General features: G+C 44.8%; 1 long non-coding RNA gene across 1 annotated transcript; it reads left to right on the top strand.

Moving 5' to 3' along the window:
• The first annotated feature begins 9330 nt into the window (after positions 1-9330).
• Positions 9331-17472, top strand: LOC149326913 (uncharacterized). The gene is made up of 3 exons (XR_016286459.1): positions 9331-9673; positions 10758-10831; positions 17348-17472. It is a non-coding gene; the product is annotated as an uncharacterized LOC149326913 (long non-coding RNA).
• The last annotated feature ends 389 nt before the right edge of the window (positions 17473-17861 follow it).

Here is a 17861-nt window from a genome sequence, read left to right as displayed (position 1 = left end):
GCAGTCCTCGCGCTGCGCAAGCCTGGCTTTGACGAATATGTTGTCGCTTACGCTAGCCGGACACTCACAAAAGCTGAAGCGAACTATTCTGTCACTGAGAAGGAGTGTTTAGCCATCCTGTGGGCGATAGTCAAATTCCGCCCTTACTTGTACGGGCGCCCTTTTGACGTTGTCACCGATCACCACGCCCTCTGCTGGTTGTCGTCTTTGAAAGATCCCTCTGGTTGACTGGCGCGCTGGGCTCTGCGGCTTCAAGAGTACGACATCCGCGTGGTCGATCGTTCCGGCCGTAAACATGCGGATGCTGATGCCCTCTCACGTTCCCCTCTGCCGTCTGAGGCAGCGTCTTCTATCTGCGCCCTGTATTCTTTGACGTTTGAGCCCGCTGATATGGCTACCGAGCAACGCAAAAACCCATGGATCGCTTGCCTCTTGGATTTCTTATCTGGCCAATCGCCTCGACCTCCTTCCCGTGCTCTGCGTCGTCAGTCCCACCATTTCGCCATCAGAGACGAGCTTCTTTACCGTCGGAACTACCTTCCGGATGGTCGCAAGTGGCTGCTTGTCATTCCGACCCATCTGCGCTCCTTCATTTGCTCTTCCTACCACGATGATCCCCAGTGTGCTCATGCCGGCTTCTTGAAGACCTTCACCCGCCTACGACATCGGTACTACTGGCGTGGGATGTACCGTTATGTGCGCAAGTTCGTTCAGTCGTGCCCCGCATGCCAGCGCCGAAAAAACCCACCTCGCCAACCTGCCGCTCCTTTGCAACCGCTGCCTTGCCCAGCGCAGCCCTTCGAGCGTGTTGGCATCAACCTCGACGGCGCTCTTCCCAGTACATCAGCCGGCAACCGCTGGATCATCGTCGCCATCGATCATCTTACCCGGTACGCCGAAACATCACCTTTGCCATCTGGTACAGCCCACGCCATTGCATCCTTCATCCTCCATCGCATCGTTCTTCGCCATGGTGCTCCCAAAGAGTTGCTGAGTGATAGAGGTCCAGCCTTTCTGTCTGAAGTTGTCGAAACTCTCCTTCGGAAATGCAACATCGTTCACCGCACCACCTCTGCCTACCATCCGCAGACAAATGGCCTGGTTGAGCGTTTTAACCGCACTCTTGGCGACATGCTGGCCATGTATGTGGCTTCCGATCACTGCAACGGGGATCGCGTTCTACGTTTCGTCACCTATGCTTATAACTCCGCTACTCAAGCCACCACCGGATTCTCTCCATACTTTCTCCTCTACGGCCGTGAGCCTTCTTGCACAGTGGACACCATTCTCCCTTACCGCCCTGATGCTTCTGAATTTACGACTCTTTCTCAAGCAGCCACTTATGCCGAAGAATGCCACCAGCTTGCCCGGTCTTTCACTTCACACTCCCAGCAGCAGCAGAAAAGCACCCGTGATCCCTCTGCACTACTTCCCACTTATCTTCCTGAATCTTTGGTCTGGCTCTGGGTTCCTTCCTCAAGTCCCGGCCTTTCCTCCAAACTTCTCAGCAAGTACCAGGGCCCCTACCGCATTCTTAAGCAGACATCCCCCGTCAATTACCTCATCGAACCCCTTACACCGTCTACTGATCATCGTCGCCGAGGCCGTGAATACTACGATCCCGCCGTCGTCACATCTCCCTAGGCCGCCAGGATGGCGCCTTTTCGCCCGGGGGAAGTTGTAAGACAGGCCTTCGGCTCCCGAACCTTGGGCGGCTGGCGTGAGGAAGAAGAGGACGAAGACAACGGCGCCGATGCTCGAGCGTGTGCGCTGATCGCTGCCGCTGGGACTGATCGCTGCCTCTGGACTGAGCTGAGACGTACCGCTAGCCGTTCGCGACGCAGCGCCTTCGTAGACGTCCTACACTACATGGTAGATATTTCGTAGCCAAATTGAACAAGACGGGTAACAGTACCGCCCCTTCCGGAGTTCCTCTCGGGCCTAGAGTGATGGGATCTGATTTTATTCCACCGAAGTTTATAGTGGCTTGCCTGGCTGATAAGCAGTTTTTGATATAGTTGTAGGTTCTTGCGCCCAAGTTGGTATTTGCGAGCCCTTGCAGAATATTTTTATGCAGAACATTATCGAACGCTGCATTCAAATCAAGTGCCAGTATGGCCCTTGTCTGTGATTTAGGAGGTGTCTCAAGGAGGTCTTTGTGCAGGTACAACAGGGCGTCCTGTGTCGATAGGTGAGGGCGATAGCCCTATGGAGCGTTAGGTAGGAGGTTGTTTTCTTCTCAGTATCTATTCAGTTTCGTGTTGATGGCCCTCTCTATGAGCTTCCCCAAACACGAGGTCAGTGATATCTGTCTTAGATTATCCAGTTTAAGGGGTTTGTTCGGCTTCGGAATAAACCGAACCTCGGCCATCTTACAGGATATTGGCAACTTTCGTGTAGCCCAATGCTGCTCGTTGATGCATTCCACCAGCGACATGATGGTATCATCGCTGAGGTTAAATAAGAGCTTCGCTGTTATTTGATCTGGACCTGGAGCTGCATTTTTTCTCATAGCCGCGATTTCTGCTTTGAGTTCTTCTTTTCTGAGTGGGATGTCCAGCTTGGGATTCGGAAGCGCAGAATACTCCGGCTGTTGTACGACTTGGTCAATGCACGGGTACCTCACCTTGAGCTTTTCCATAAATTCTGTGTCCGTAGCCGCGGTTGTGTGTACGATCTTCGTGAGCCTGTCTTTAGTGGCCGACTTGCTGCTGCTGGGGTCGATTAGCACACGCAGGAGCTCCCAGGACTTTGACACACCTAGCTTCCCCTGAAAACCATCGCAGAGCGAATTCCAGTTCTGTCTGGCCAAGGATATGGCGTAGGATTCTGCCTTTTAGCTTATCTCCCCTATTTTTTTCTTGAGTTTGCGATTAATCCACTGTCTTCGTCATCTCTTTGTCAATGAGTGCCCCGCTTCCCATAAACGTAGAAGGTGCGGATCGATCGCGGGGCAATCTTCTGTTGTGCAGACCTCTTTCGTAAAGGCTTTCAAAGTGTGCACCTCATCCTTAACCCAATCATCTAGCTGCAAGCGCAAAATAGGTATGGCAAGACTTACGAACTGTGACAGGTGAAGAAAGGCCCATGCGTCTGCTGCAAACCCTATCACAGGGGCACACGGAAAAACCGTAAGGCAGCTCATGGTATCTGTGTGTGTCATCGTTTACATAGCAAGGTATGGCACAGGAACGTGAGCATTGGCAAGTACAGTATATGAATGCGCTTCTCTCGCGCAATGACTTCCTTGTTTTCTTAAAAGAAATGCATTGAAAAAAACCAAACAAGTAATTTTTGTACCGATGTGTCAATAGACAGAGCCCATAAGCTACTTTAGCTATGAGTGTTCCTGCTGAAATTGTTTTCAAATGAAACTTAAAATAAAGGTTTAAACTCATTTTCTTCTATAGCCCGAATCCGTGGTTACACAATTCAACTTCAGCATTTTATGTGGACAAACTACACGTGCTGCAATCTCAATTGAATGATAGCGCGCTTTGCTCCTCAACATCAAAAACTGTCTTAAAGCCGAAGGGGATCTTCAAATCTCATCGATACAAAAGTACAAATAGAAGGTGGTAACTGTTTTTATTTATTTATTTATTTATTATTCCTCAAAGGTCCCTTTCGGGACATTACATGAGGGGACACTGTTGCAAGATACCTCCACATAAGTATATGATCGTCGTATTTAGGCCAAAGGTTTGGGGACACGCCATATAAGTACTGGTCTGAGATGTAATAGACGTTAGCAGTTTATTTATTTGCACTGTATTACATTTGCTACATCGGTAATGAACCATACAGGAATATGTTCCAACCGGGAACATCCTCTTAAAGAGCGAGCAAGGATGATTTCGTATGTTAAGCAGCAAACTAGAAATATGAGAACGAAAAAACAACACACGCTTACCAGATATTAAACAGGAACTGCCGAAATTCCAGAGCAAAAATGCATAGGCACGTTCTAGCCTTAGAAGCAAACATCTGAAGCTTGAAAATAATCAAAAATACAACAAAATCCATAAGCTACAAATTTTAATTTCATTCTCTCGCCGTGAGTTAAGACTAAATCAGGCACTTCGCGCCTTCCATCGAGTAATCGCCCGGTAATCGCGTTTACTGCTAATCGCATTTCCTGGATTGGCTCTGCGACCTGGATCACGGTCAGGACATTAGTTTTTCTTCACCTCTCGGCGCCAGCCGCCAGTGTAAGATTTCGTGGTCAAAAGTGTTATATCCGGTTTTCCGCGCTTACAGGTATGCCGAAGACTTTTTTGCCATCGTCATGTCCGATGCTCGACGGCCACAGAAAGAGGACAAAATTAAACTATATGAACACCTTTTCTTAGAAAAGCACATGCCTCTTGTGGGCATTGAAATGAAAAGCGTGTAGAGCAAGCAGATGTATTCGTAATTGTTATATTTAAGCGTAGAAAAACACGTTGAAGCTTTTGTGGTCACAACGTTTCTTTAAGAAATATGGAAAGAAGTTTGCTGAAATTCTCTTTTTCGAAGAACATTCTGATGCTACAAAATACGCTGTGAAAGCAAAAATATTTATCGGGGACAGGTTACGTAACGCATACAACTGATATCATGATGGAATAATGGCACCGCAGTTCTTCTTTTGGCATGTGCAGCTTGCATGACTGTTGTGTAGAGCGCTCGAGCAATCTGCACCATGCATTAAAATTCCAGTCGGAAAGCAGCCCGCAGTTTACGGTGAAGTGCTCGCGCCCATGTTGTTTGCAGGTATGAAGTATGAAGTTATGCCCTATGTTCACAGGGTCTCGCACGGCCTCAAGAGGGTCGCCGGAAAATTCGGCGTTGACGTCATTTTTTCTGCACCTTGCAAGTTGTCGCGTTTGTGCAATTTGGCGAGAAAAGATAAGCAAAAGAAGGTTGAGTGTGGCATTAACCACAGGAATAAGTTCGTAAAGTGTACATGCAATGCAATTTATCAGATTCGCCTGAGTTGTGGTAGGTTCTACATAGGGCAAACTGGCCGCTGCGTCAACATTAGATTATTAGAGCACGCAAATTCCTTAGAAGAATCAAGGGGGCAGCATCTGCCTAAGCATTGTCACACTTGCAAGCATGATGACAAAGATTGTAATCCGCTTTTCGATAGGACTAAGATTATCGGACGCTCGAGGGATAAGAAAGAACGAGAAATTATCGAGGCCTTGGAAATCGCGAGGTTAGGGCCTGATAAGTGTATTAGCGATGCTTCAGTACACCTGTACCGCAAGGAGTTCGAGTTCCTTGATTCCACGAGATGAGTGTCGCTTCTGTTTTTTGTTTTTGTGGTTGGTGCGCATGCGTTTTGCTGCTGAAGGAAAGAGGAATTGGTGGAATAAATCAGTTGTCAGTCTGCGTTTGTCCCGTGTGGTTCTCTTTCTCTTGTCCCGTCCTTTTGCGCAGTTACTTTTTGTTCTAATAATTGTTTGCAGGTTTATGTGTTTGCACTGTCTCTAAGCTAGAAGCGGAGACGAGGTGTAATTTCCACGCTGGGTGGTGCAGTGCTTGATAGCTTTACACAAGGCTTACGCACAGTGTACTAGGCACTATTAAGCGTGTGCTGACAGTAATTTTTTATATAATTTCGAATCGAATGCGGCAAAAGTTACGTGCTGCTCATGCTGCTTTAAGTAATTATATTGAACATCTTGCAGGCATCAGCAAAATGCAACCAGAATCATTGAAATCTGAACAGTACGTAACTGCTTAAAGCAACATTTCGGAAATGAGCTGACCAAAGCAAGCGCTTTAGAAGGCGATGAAAAAGCGGGACAACTTGAACATGGATGCTTTTTTTAGTGTTGAACCTTTTTTATTAAAGCAGCTACAAAGCCTCAGCAAAAACAGTTTCAAGCCTTCATGTAGATATTTTACTTAGGAGACCGCTTTGCCTTAAGCGTCGGGAGGGAGCTGGACAGAGAACAGTAGATAGGACTCGAATCATAAAATAGGGAAATTTGAACCGGAAGAAAAGACCTATTACAGAAGTTCCGAAATATAGCATAAAACTGTTGTGAGAAGTCCTGAATTTCCTAGCATGCCTAATTAAATCGGAGATTTTTGATACAGAATTAAGATTCTAAATTTTGAGTTGATTGTACCATTGCTCATTGCAATAAGTTAAAGATGCGAACGTTTTCTCCCCGCTAATGCGTACGTGTCAACGCGGAATACGGCTGTGGGTCGGAAAATCTGCACCATTTAAACGCATCATAACCTTGCACTCTTTCCTACCGTTCAACTACGACTGTTAATACTCGATGAAGCAATCACAGCCGAACGTTGCCAGTGTTGTACTTGTACAGTTAAGAACAATTTTTTTCTGCTGTTTCATAACAGCTAACTTTATAAGCCACGAGTTCAGGGTTTTAGAGCATCTGCTTGCCCGCTTAGCACGGATCTGAAAGCACTCCTGATATAGAACGACCAGACTCAAGTGCGTGACAAAGAATTTTTTCATGAAAACTAATTGAAGTGCGTTTCATGGCACTGAGAATGTGGAGCGGATGGCGTAAAATTTTATTAGTTCCCCACCACTACGCATTGAAGAGACTCTCAAATGGCTGTCGATGTGCCCTTTGGGAAAAGAATCTCAATTCAAGAAAAAACATCGGTCATTGATTTCCTGAGGTTTTCCAGGTGCTCGCATGAGCAAATGAAATAAGCAATTTCGGCACCATAAAAGTGGCCGTCATTTTATCTATTCTTTTACTTTTTCTCGGTAGCCTAGAATGTCTGTAACACCGGTTCTATAGCAGGTATTCGGAGGTAATACCTTAAACCTTAATAAATGAGTACTCATTAAAACCCACTATTAGTTTTCATAGCTTGGTCCATATTACGGACACAACTGCGCATGCTCGGCTGGCCGCATCGACACAACACACAGTTGAAAGATGGTTTATTGGAGCTTAACCCCTGTTGAAAATTCCAGCAAAAGTCGCGTTGGAGAAAACGGTGGGCCGAATGGAAGTGTTGGTTTCCAAGTTGGAGAAAACGGTGGGCTGATTGGAAGTGTTGGTTTCCATGTTGGGTGCTGGTGGCGCGAATGGGAGAGATGCTGGATGCACTAATGGCGACTTTGGGCCACCCTGGATTGAGTGGAAATTGTGGTGGCTGCACTGGCACTTTCAGTATACAATATTGGGCTGAATGGAAACCACGCTGGACACTTCAGTGGACACGATGGGACGGGATGGGCTTGGTGGTATCCATCGTGATTATCTCGGTGGGCCTGGCAGGCAACACTGAACTATGTGGAAACCACGGTGGGAGCCTATGGATGTGTGCAGTCGCGAGCAAAAAATATTAGCACAGATCACTGGCGATCAGAATTAGTACATCTCACCACGCGGCGCTGCGGTACGCAGAACTGCCTAACGGGCCGTTTCCATGTTTGCAGCCTAGGGGGGGGGGGGGGGGACGGCAGGAAGTAAGCTTTATCAAGCGTGCACCGCCCGAGCGTTGAAGTGCCGACCCTACGTGACTGTGCTTGCGGAATTTATTTTGGCTCGGTTATCATGAGCAAAGATGGCTTCTTTTTATTACTGTTTTTTTATGTCCGCGATGGTTTGTCAAAAGGAACTCGCGGGAACAATAGATGATAGCGCTGCTTTTAGTCAGCAATTTTGCTGTCCGTGGCAGTCCGCAGTAATTTTACTGTCCGTGGCAGACCCCCTTAATACTGTAGAATGGGAACGGCCCGGCACTCCCGTTATCAGCCTCTCCGCCACCCGCAGTGCCAGGCGTTGTCATTCCGGCACTCTGGTGTTCCGTCATGTGTGCTAATCTTTTTTACCCACGACTGTACCTACTTGTTTGGCATGGCACAAACCATGGCTGCATTTGAATGGCCGATGCTGGGCAGCAGATACTGCATGCATGTGCCTATACGGTTGACAAAATGAAACTCATCAATGCACTAACAATCTCAGTGGGTCAAATCCATCAAACGTACAGTCTTTGTCAAAAGTAACCAGGCTGCATGGTTTGCTTCTAGCTCGTACAGTGGATCCCTCACAGCTTCCCTAAAGCTGGAATGGTAGCTAAAGGTAAGGACTGAGGGTCTTATTACCTTCCAACACGTTTTGATCCTTAGGAATAACACAAGGGCTCCACTATACAAGCTAGAAGCAAACCATACAGCCTGGTTACTTTTGACAAAGACTGTACACTTGGCACTTTATGCTGTTAGAATAAAAACTGCAAGACAAATTTCTCTTTTTTACACGTGCATTTGTTGACTTGACAGTTTCAGAAAATTTTTTTAAAAAGTAACGACTTATATACTTGGGCTTAGATTATCATTAGCAAAATATTTGAGAAAAAGTTTAACTTCATTGTTCACAAAATAATAAATTGCAGGTTTGCAGAGCCCTGCATGCCTGAATCCGAACACTCAATTTCATTCAGAAAATTTTATTGAGCGTGCATTTCAAGACATTACTAATTCAATTAACAAATTGTTAACCACATAGCTGGCCACACAGCTTCTTTGTAGAAGGGTTACGAATACAAATATATACACAGAATATTTCGACAAGGCTGCACTCTTATACATGCACCTTGGTACACAATTACCAGTACAACACTGTTTTTCAAAATAGAAATGCAGATATATATATAAACACAATATGAGGATATAAATTACACAGCATATTTCATACTAAGAATTGATTTGGTTTTCACGTTGGATGAGAGAACTCCACTATAAAAAATGCACACCTTCACTGTAGTCTCAAGAAAGCATATACCATGGAGGTTGTTCTCTCGACGCGCGTTTCAACGCTGCCGCCTCTCACGTCGTGCTGCCGATCAAACAGCGTCACCATGTTTTTACGACAACCTACTCTCTACGACTGCTACGTTGGGTACTTTGTTAGCCTTGCTGATCTCCCATCAATATAAAAAAAAAACTTCCCCATACAAACAGAAATCGGCATGTAATTTCGTGAATGAGCAAAGCAGCAAGCGATACTGCCGTGAGAACTCATGCATTTTTCAACCGCAGCGCAAGCAACAGGTCGTTAATTCGCGCGTTTCTACCAGTGGTAATTGCTCGCAACCGCTGCAATTTCTGTGGATGCCGATACGGCTGAATACACAATAAAAATACCAAAAATAAAATAAAAAGTAGGATACAAGCTTTTTCACAACGAAACCGAAACAGAAACTGGTTGTCACCGCCAGGTGGCTGCCGGTAGCTGTTTTTCTGCATAACCCTCATGGCAGTTCGGGTGCTGCGTCGCGTGCGTCGCGCTTTGGCGCTTGCTACAATTCGCTACTTGGATTGTGAGCCATCGTGAACTGTGTTGTGGTTTGCGTGTGTTTCTTCTTGCACAAGGGTGCACAATCGCGCAGTGCTGTCGACGTAGCCTATTCGAGGCAAAGTGTCATTTTTCTGGTCTCTCTAACTTTTCAGTCTGTGCGCTTCTTTGTGTAGTCCAGGATGGGTGTCCAGGCACAAAGACGCGCGGGCAGTGTCGCGGTGGAAATGTTCCAAATAAGGCCTGGAATATTTTCTTCTGTGTGACTACGTGGTAGAGAGTGCCGGCTACGTAGCACTCGTGCTGAACTCTCACTGGTTGGTGTAGTGCCCGTGACACGAAGGCAAACAGCGTTCTGCACGACTACGCAATCATCTGAAAAGGTAAGCAGTACTTGTGCATTATCCGAAGCATATAATGCTGGAACGGTGACCTGTCGTACTGCTGCAGTATTCGTGTTCAATGCTATAAAAAGCGTTTTTGAGGCGCTTTTGTTGTCGCCGCGGTGAGTTGCTCTGCCAAGAATTGCCGCTGTCGGTACTTGTTTTGGCAAAGGGGATGCGACCGTGCGTGTGCTAGCTTTGCATGATTTTGGTATGCGCATGTTTGCGCGTTTTGTTTCTTGTTGAGCACAGATTTCTCCTCGTATACGCCTCGTTCTATGCGTTTCTGCCCATGCTTGTTCACACCACCGCGCACGTTTCAAGGACCGGCACTTTGGCTGTGCGTAAAATGTATGATTGTCTTTCAAGATAGCGTTAGCACTTTGAGGGGGATGGAAACACCTTTTTGGCCGCGGTTTTTGCTTGGCCCTAGACTGTTGAACCTTAGGTCGTGGGGTCGATCCTGATGGCAGTAGCCGCATTTCGATTTAGGTGAAATGAAAAAAAGAATGCCCCTGTGCTGTGCGATGTCAGCTCACGTTAAGAAATTCTAGGTGGTCTAAATTAATCCGGAACCCTCCTATACGATCAGTGCCCATTTTCCGCATCTGAATTCAAACCCCACTATAAAGAAAGCACTGTCTCATGTTGCAGTTACCAACAAAAGTTAATTTCCGGCCGTCAGGATCTAATTTTTAGATCAGTATGTGAAGATATTTTTTTTTATGATACCGATAGCGTTTCTGGCTACCCAGAGTATAGGATCTTGCATTTCGATCACTCTGCTGTTTGAAAATTGGGTTTCTGAGGAAAACAAGTGACGCAATAATTGTCTCAGTTATTACGATGTTTATCTACGCTTTCGAACGCAGATTTGTTTTGCTCATAGCAAGATTCCTTTACTAGTGCTAGGGGAACTGATGCATTTTAAACAGGGTAGTTTTCCTTTGTATTGAGGCGTATACTTGGGCAAGTATATTTTTCCTGATCTTTTTACATTCATGTGATATTCACTGTTGGACCGAGTTCGCATGCTTGTTTTTGTACTCCTGTCATAGTGATAATGGGAAGTTGGTATCCGCAGGAGGCACGTCTGTCTTCCAGTCCGAGTCAATGGCATGGATTTTGTGGCCACCAGATGAAGTCAAAAGCTGTGTTGTAAGTTGTTACTGCATTGTGCTTTGTTTTTTTGGTTGCCATGAAATGTTCTCTTACTTTCATTGCTCTTTTCCTTAATGCTACTGCTTGGACCAGTTTGGATAGCTCTGACCTGATATGTTTACATGTTTATATGAGTAATATTAGTTGGCTGTCAGAATGGGCCGGTTGCAGGCCATTTGAAGTTTTACATGCAATATTGCTCGTGTTTTAACCGTTGCATTCTATGCATGAAGTGCGAAATGTCTGCATGTTTTTGGCTGCATTATGTGATACTATTTGACTACGAATATTAACATTATGATGCATGTGTGTTAACTTAAATATGTGTTTTTATGCCACTCATCGCAGGTCACAGATGTAAAAGAAAAAGTGCACACATGAGAACTGGTTTCATTACTGCTGCCTTGTTTTTGCTAAGCATGGAGAGCTTAGCTAATTGGTTCTGGGTAGAATTATGAGACATCATTCCAGTGTACAAAAACACATGAACGAAGAGAGTAGACTCCATAGACCCCAGACTTCAACTGAGGTTGATTCCACAACATGAGCTTTTTACATGCAAAGGGGTACTAGTGACCCCTGTGGCTGAAAAGTGTTTCCTCGACCAGGTAACAATTATTCAAGGTTGCAAAAACAAAAACATAGGCGTAAGGTTAGCTTGTCACTCAAGTTGAATGCATTGGCATGACTAAACATTGCCTACCTCGCTGACCCAACACACATTTGCATTGAGATAATCTATTTCTTTTTCTGCCTGCCTGCTCCAGTCGCCTTACTTCGGCATTGACGCTCTCACGACTCTGTGACAGCATCAATGCGCAAGTAAGGAGACTGGAGCAGGCAGTTTTCACAGGAGAAATTGTAGCCTTAGTGGTAGAAAGCCAGGTTCGAGAGATGAAGTGTGCTGGGCAGTGCAAGCCGGAAGACAACGCACATTCGCAACAGTGACCTGTCATTGTGCCCTATTGCCATCAGGTGTCACACCGCCTCAAGAAGGCCAGTGACAAACACGATGTACATGTCGTATTTTCAGCTTGGGAAAGCTGGGATGCATGTGCCACCTGATAAATGACGTTACGAAAAAGCCTGCCTACAAAACTAAGCACACCAAACCCCTCGTTAAACATGAGGTTGACATGGTGTACAGCATCCTCCTTGCCTGTGGCAAACATTACATTAGACAGACGAGGCTTGCATCAATGAACGCTTGCTTGAACATTGCAGGACAGCTGATTCATTAAGTGGCAGAGGTCATTTAGCTGAGCACATTCGCCTTTGCTCGCACAAGCGAGCATGCAAGGCGTTTTTGAAAGAAACACATGCCTTGTGCAAGTTTAGCACTTGAAAGGGCTGGGACATTTTTTAAGCCTTTTGTATCTCTGCTGAAAAAGAGAATTACGTCAGCAGCCCTTCTGCAGCGCTCCAGAAAAAGAAATAGATTATCTGGAGGCAAATATGTTTGTTGGGTCAGCCAGGTAGGTGATGCATAGGCGTGCCGATGGGTTGAATGTGAGTGGCAAGATACCTTTACCGCTATGTTTTTTTGTGTTTTGGTTTTTGCCATCCTGAAATAATTGTTATCTGGTGGCGGAAATACTTTTGAGCCCCAGGGATCACTGGTACCCCTTTGCACATAAAAAGCCTGTGTTGTGGAAGAAACCTCAGTTGAAATATGGTGTCCATGGAGTCTACTCTCTTCATCCGTGTGATTTTGAGTGCCGGAATGATGTCTCATAATTCTCCCTTGTTTTCAGTGAATAAGGAGGGCTTCTGGTGTCTCTTTTTTTGTATGTGATGGTTATAACAAAGTGGCTACCCATAAACTGTCATTTTGGGCTTAATTGAAGGATCCTTGGGAATTTGTGTGACAGCATATTCCATGGGCACTTTCTTGAGAAAAATAAGTTATTTGTTACCCATTTCACTGCATTAACCATTGCTTCTCATCATGTCTCGAAAGTCATTTATAGGCACAAGCTTTCGAGTACCTGAGGGCTGTGTGAGAAGCCTTCTGACATACTTTAAACTACTGAGGATATCTGAAGACAGATTTTACCAATAATTGTTAGCCAATCCAAACCTCTTGGTTCTATCCCTGACAACCTGAAGCTGACCTGTCAATAATTAAGGCTGGAAACCGTTCTGATCCCCAAACTGTTTTCCTATTTTATTGATGTGCATTTTGCATGAACTGTTAGAGCACAAAATGAGTCCGCATATTACTTGCCACCATAATTCAAACTAATATTTCTATACCAGTCATCACGGCTCCCATTCTCTTTACTCATGTGCAATCCAACTTTTTGAATTCACAACAGATTTTCACCCAAATTTAGATTCTTTATTTTAGGCAAGTGTCATCGACTTGAATTTCTACAAAGCTTTTCATGTTTGTCATTATAACCTTTTAGCTACACTCTCATACTTGAGCCTTCATTCTTTGATATTAGTGTACATTCATTGCTTCCTGTTCTACGGCTGGCCTTAAAAAACTATTGTACTTCTTGTCTTATGAAGCCCAGCATATCACTATGCAAAATCATAAGGCGTCCCTCATCCTGAGTCACTTTGGGATGTTAAACCCCCATAAACCAAACCAAGCACATTACTAAAGTACATTAATATTAGCCATTCAATAACAGTCTTTGTCTTTATGTCCCAACCTTGTCTTTATGACTGCATTATTCAGAAGGCTGCCCCAACTATCTCAGCTACTCTGACTGTATTGACTTTTGCAAGATGGATGAATGGGCTTGTTTGTAATTCATCGTGTCAAAACAGCGCAAAGAAGAGAAAGATGAGGAAGGAATGCGACGCTGCGAGTGCTGACTTTCAAGAAGGTTTATTGGAAAGCACATCAAAATATATACATTGTGGCCTAAAAAAAGAATGAAGAAAGGGCGCCTTGTAACATTCACTTTGGATCTGTCAAAAACAAAACGAAAGTTGAATATGAAGCATTTAAGAGCATGAACTCTTTCTTAGGGAGCGATAAAGAAGGTGTGTTAACACATTGATTGCGTTTTTTCTACAATTTCAGTGGCCTCGATCATCTCATGCACAAACTTTTCTGTGTCTGTCTAGCACAATGTAGCACAAGAAATTACGCCTCACAGCAATCAGGATGTGGCAAACGATCACAGTCGCGACAGTGAAACATCAGATTCCGCCTGCTAGCTTTGTTCACATCGTAACGGTGGTCTTTTGACCTCTCATTGGCACCTCTGCTAGTTTCTTGCTTAAGTTGATACATTAGCCAGATGGTTCAACTTTAGATTATTACATAGTTTCTTGGCTCTGGACATTGCTATTAACAAATCAGCTGCTGTGTGACACTTGAACTCAGAATTAACTGCCTCCGTTGCCTTGGACAGAAAGACGCCTTTAGACATGACCACAAAACCACCTTCTTTATCAGCAGTTGAATGCGATAGGGCCCACCGTCTTAAACCCGTTACAGTTCAGCCTGCGGGCAAGTTCCTGGCATGGTTCAAACCACGACACCCCATCAACCAACGCCCCCTGAAACACACCTGTCACGCTCAGGTCCAGGCACAGGAAGGCAAGACGTCAAAGTATGGCAAACAGCTCCAGAATAGTCCTCTTCGAAGGAACAATGGCAAATTTTGGCCTGTATATGCTTCAAGCAGCAGACGAGGCAGCAACTCAGTGTCGACATTGTGCACCTTGTTTTCAGACACTCGTGCCTTGGCTTCTCTGCTCCGGGCTAGTGAGCGCAAAGTGGCTGCAAAGTGGCATTCCAGATGGCTTTCACCTGGTCAACGGTGCGTGACACCGTCAACCAGCCACTCCCTGGCTTGTTTTCAGGCACAAGAGTTTGACAACAAGGTGCACACCTTCAGCTTTGAGTCGCTGCCTCGTCTGGTCCTTGAAGTGCTTATGGACCAAAATTTTCCGTTCCTCCGAAGAGAACTATTGTGGAGATGCTTGCCATGGTTTGACGAGTTGCCTTTTCCACGCCCAGACCTGAGTGTGACAGGTGTGTTTCGGGATGTTTTGATGCAGTGTCACGGTTTGAACCCTCTTTAGGAACTTGCCCACAGGCCGAACTGTGTCGTATTTAAGAGGGTGGGCCCTCTTGCTTTCAACTGCTGATAAACGGTGGTTTTGTGGTCGTATCGAAAGGCGCCTTTCAGTCCAAGGCCACAGATGCAGCGTATTCTGAATTTGAGTGCCACTTACTATCTGATTTGTTAAAAGCAAAGTCCAGTGCCAAGAAACATTAACAATCTAGAGTTTAACCATCAGGCTAATGCCATCAACTTCAGTAAGAAAAATTGTCCAGCTATCTTCTTTACCGCAAAGACCCATAAAGGTGACTGCTCCTTGAGGGTTGTAGTTTAAGAGAATGGAACCTGTCAGAAACAAATCGCCTTCTCTTTGCGACATAAAATTAAGTTGCTGAGCATTGATGACTCCTCTCGTGTAAGATCTGCAGAGAAAGTAACGCAGTTTCTACACAATAACTCTCGCACCAGTTTCATGGGGTGCTATGTTGACATCAAGGATTTATATTACGCCATCCCTCAATCAGGATCAATAATGTGTTGAAGAATTCATTAACCGAAATGGAGCAGTGGCATTCCTTATTGAAATCCTGTTTGATTGCCATGGAATCCAGTTTTGCCCAGCTCATATGTCGTTTGTCCTTTACTGGATATTCAGAACATTTGTCAGTGTCTTTAGCCGATTGCTTTAAGCAGAAGTTGAAACATTCCTTTTGTGCCCCCGTCGAGACTGTAACTCCCAAAAGGAAGTTTGTACGTACCTGTTCCCTACATCCACAATTGATCGCACCGGTTAAATAGACAGTCGAGTTGGTGTTGATATTGTTTTTCTAACCCTATGAAGTTTCAGTACCTGTATTCAACCGAGATTATCCATCAGAGTCTCTTCGTGCATTGCACAGAAGACATAGTGTGTTCGAACGCCTTGAAATGCGGCTATGTTTACATTGGGAAAACAGGCAAGTGTGTCACTGAGAGGTTTAAAAGACCACCACGACGATGTGAACAAAGCTTGCGGGAGAACTTTGATGATTCACTGTCGCAATTGCAATTGTTTGCCAGATCCTAAACGCTGTGAACCGGAATTCATGTTCTGCATTTTGCCTGACAGACACAGAAAAGTTTGTGCGTGAGATAATCGAGGCCGCTGAAATTTAAAAAAAAACCGCAATCACTGTGTTAGCACACCTTCTTTATCGCTTCCTAAGGAAGAGTTCATGCTCTTAAATGCTTCTTTGTCAGTTTTTGTTTTGTTTTACACTCATGCAATGTGGTTGACACAAGGTGCCCTTTGTTCGTTGTTTTTTTAGGCCACAGTGCATATATTTTGACGTGGTTTCCAATACGCATTGGCGATAGTCAGCACTCATGCCATCATATTTATTCCTTCGTTGTCCTTGTCTTGTCTGCATTGTTTTGTCACAACGTATTGACCTCCTTTCCCACCTCTAGGGTTAATGGTATGGAGAAACCTTAACCAGATGCAGCCCCACATACTTGGAGCATGTCACGATACATGCTGCTGGCACCACAAGGGCACTCGGGTTTATCAGGAGATGTCATGATCTGTGTGCTCTTGCCGTGCTGCGCAGTTTATGCATAAAAATTTTATTGATTCCAAACTGAAGTATTCCCTAGCTCTTTCAATTTTGCACCAAACTGTTTGATGCTACGCCACCAACTCCCTTTAATCCAACAGCGACACTTGGTACAGCATATGTGTAATCAGTCATCTCATTTGACCACCAGACATCACTGCATAAAAGGGGAAATCGCTCGTTTAGGTGTGTTCCATATACTCTACAATACTTTTCCACAACTTAATGTTAAATGTTGCTGCCCCGCTTCAGACCAGGATGCCATCACAACTAAATCAAGAAATTTTTCCTGTTCCCATTGAAGAATAAATTGGCTACCTCACCACATTTTCATTGCATGTGGTCCCTCAAAATTATGGAAATAAGTGATATCGCTTGGAGCATTGACACTGGTTTGTTTTACCTTTTGTTTGCTGCTATTTTTATTTTTTGCAACTGATGTATCAATGGATTGTATGCCTTTTTTCTTAGTGTATCGTCTGCGACATCTCAGCTGTGCTACTGCAGTCACCCTTCTGATGTTACCTTTATATTGTCCCTCTTATTAATACCCCACTAAAAGCCTTCAGAGGACAAAAAACGATGGCTTTTTTATTTTGCTCATTATGGCACACGTCAGGCTTATGTTTAGGGATATAGGAGAGGCCTTTGTCTTGCAGTGGTGCTAGTTATGCTGCTGATGATGGTACTTAATGACGAGCATATGATATATTGAATAAGAACCTCAAATTATTTTTCTTTTTGAGTGCGAATAGCTTCAGTGGTTCTTGATTTAGGCTCACTTTATTCCTGTGGCCACAATACGGAGTTTACTTTTTTAGCACTCTAATACTGGCAAGAATAAAAACTTGTGGATCCTAATTCTTTGATTTCAATCTTTTCTGCAGAGTGCATCGCCCAGTTTTCCCAAGCCCTCATGCACTGGTGGTACATCAACAAGGCTGTTTCATGGGGCCCAGCTGCATTGACAAGTAGCTAAAGAAGAGCAAGAGGAGCATGAACACAAAATAAAACTGGCTGTAGGAGCTTCATCTATTTTGAAATTTGCTGTCTCATTGCATCAGACATAACATTGCCCCATGGCCCCTGCCCCAACATCTCCCAATCATTCCAACATGCCCAGTCATTCCAACAGGCCCAGTCATTCCAACATGCCCAGTCATTCCAACATGCCCAGTCATTACAACATGCCCAGTCATTCCAACATATTTTCCATTACCATAATCCACCAAGGTTTCCAGTGTTGGTTTCCAATATTTACATCATTGCCTTTTTTTCCAATAGGGACGTCCCAAAGCAACTCAGGCTATGAGGGACGCCGTAGTGAAGGGCTCCGGAAATTTCGACCACCCGAGGTTATTTAACGTGCACTGACATCGCACAGCACACGGGCCTCTAGAA

This window comes from Amblyomma mixtum, chromosome 10, assembly GCF_055824585.1.
Source record: "Amblyomma mixtum isolate Tamu chromosome 10, ASM5582458v1, whole genome shotgun sequence".
NCBI lineage: Eukaryota > Metazoa > Arthropoda > Arachnida > Ixodida > Ixodidae > Amblyomma > Amblyomma mixtum.
Note: the sequence above shows the minus strand (reverse complement) of the source record. Positions and strands in the feature narration are given on the sequence as shown.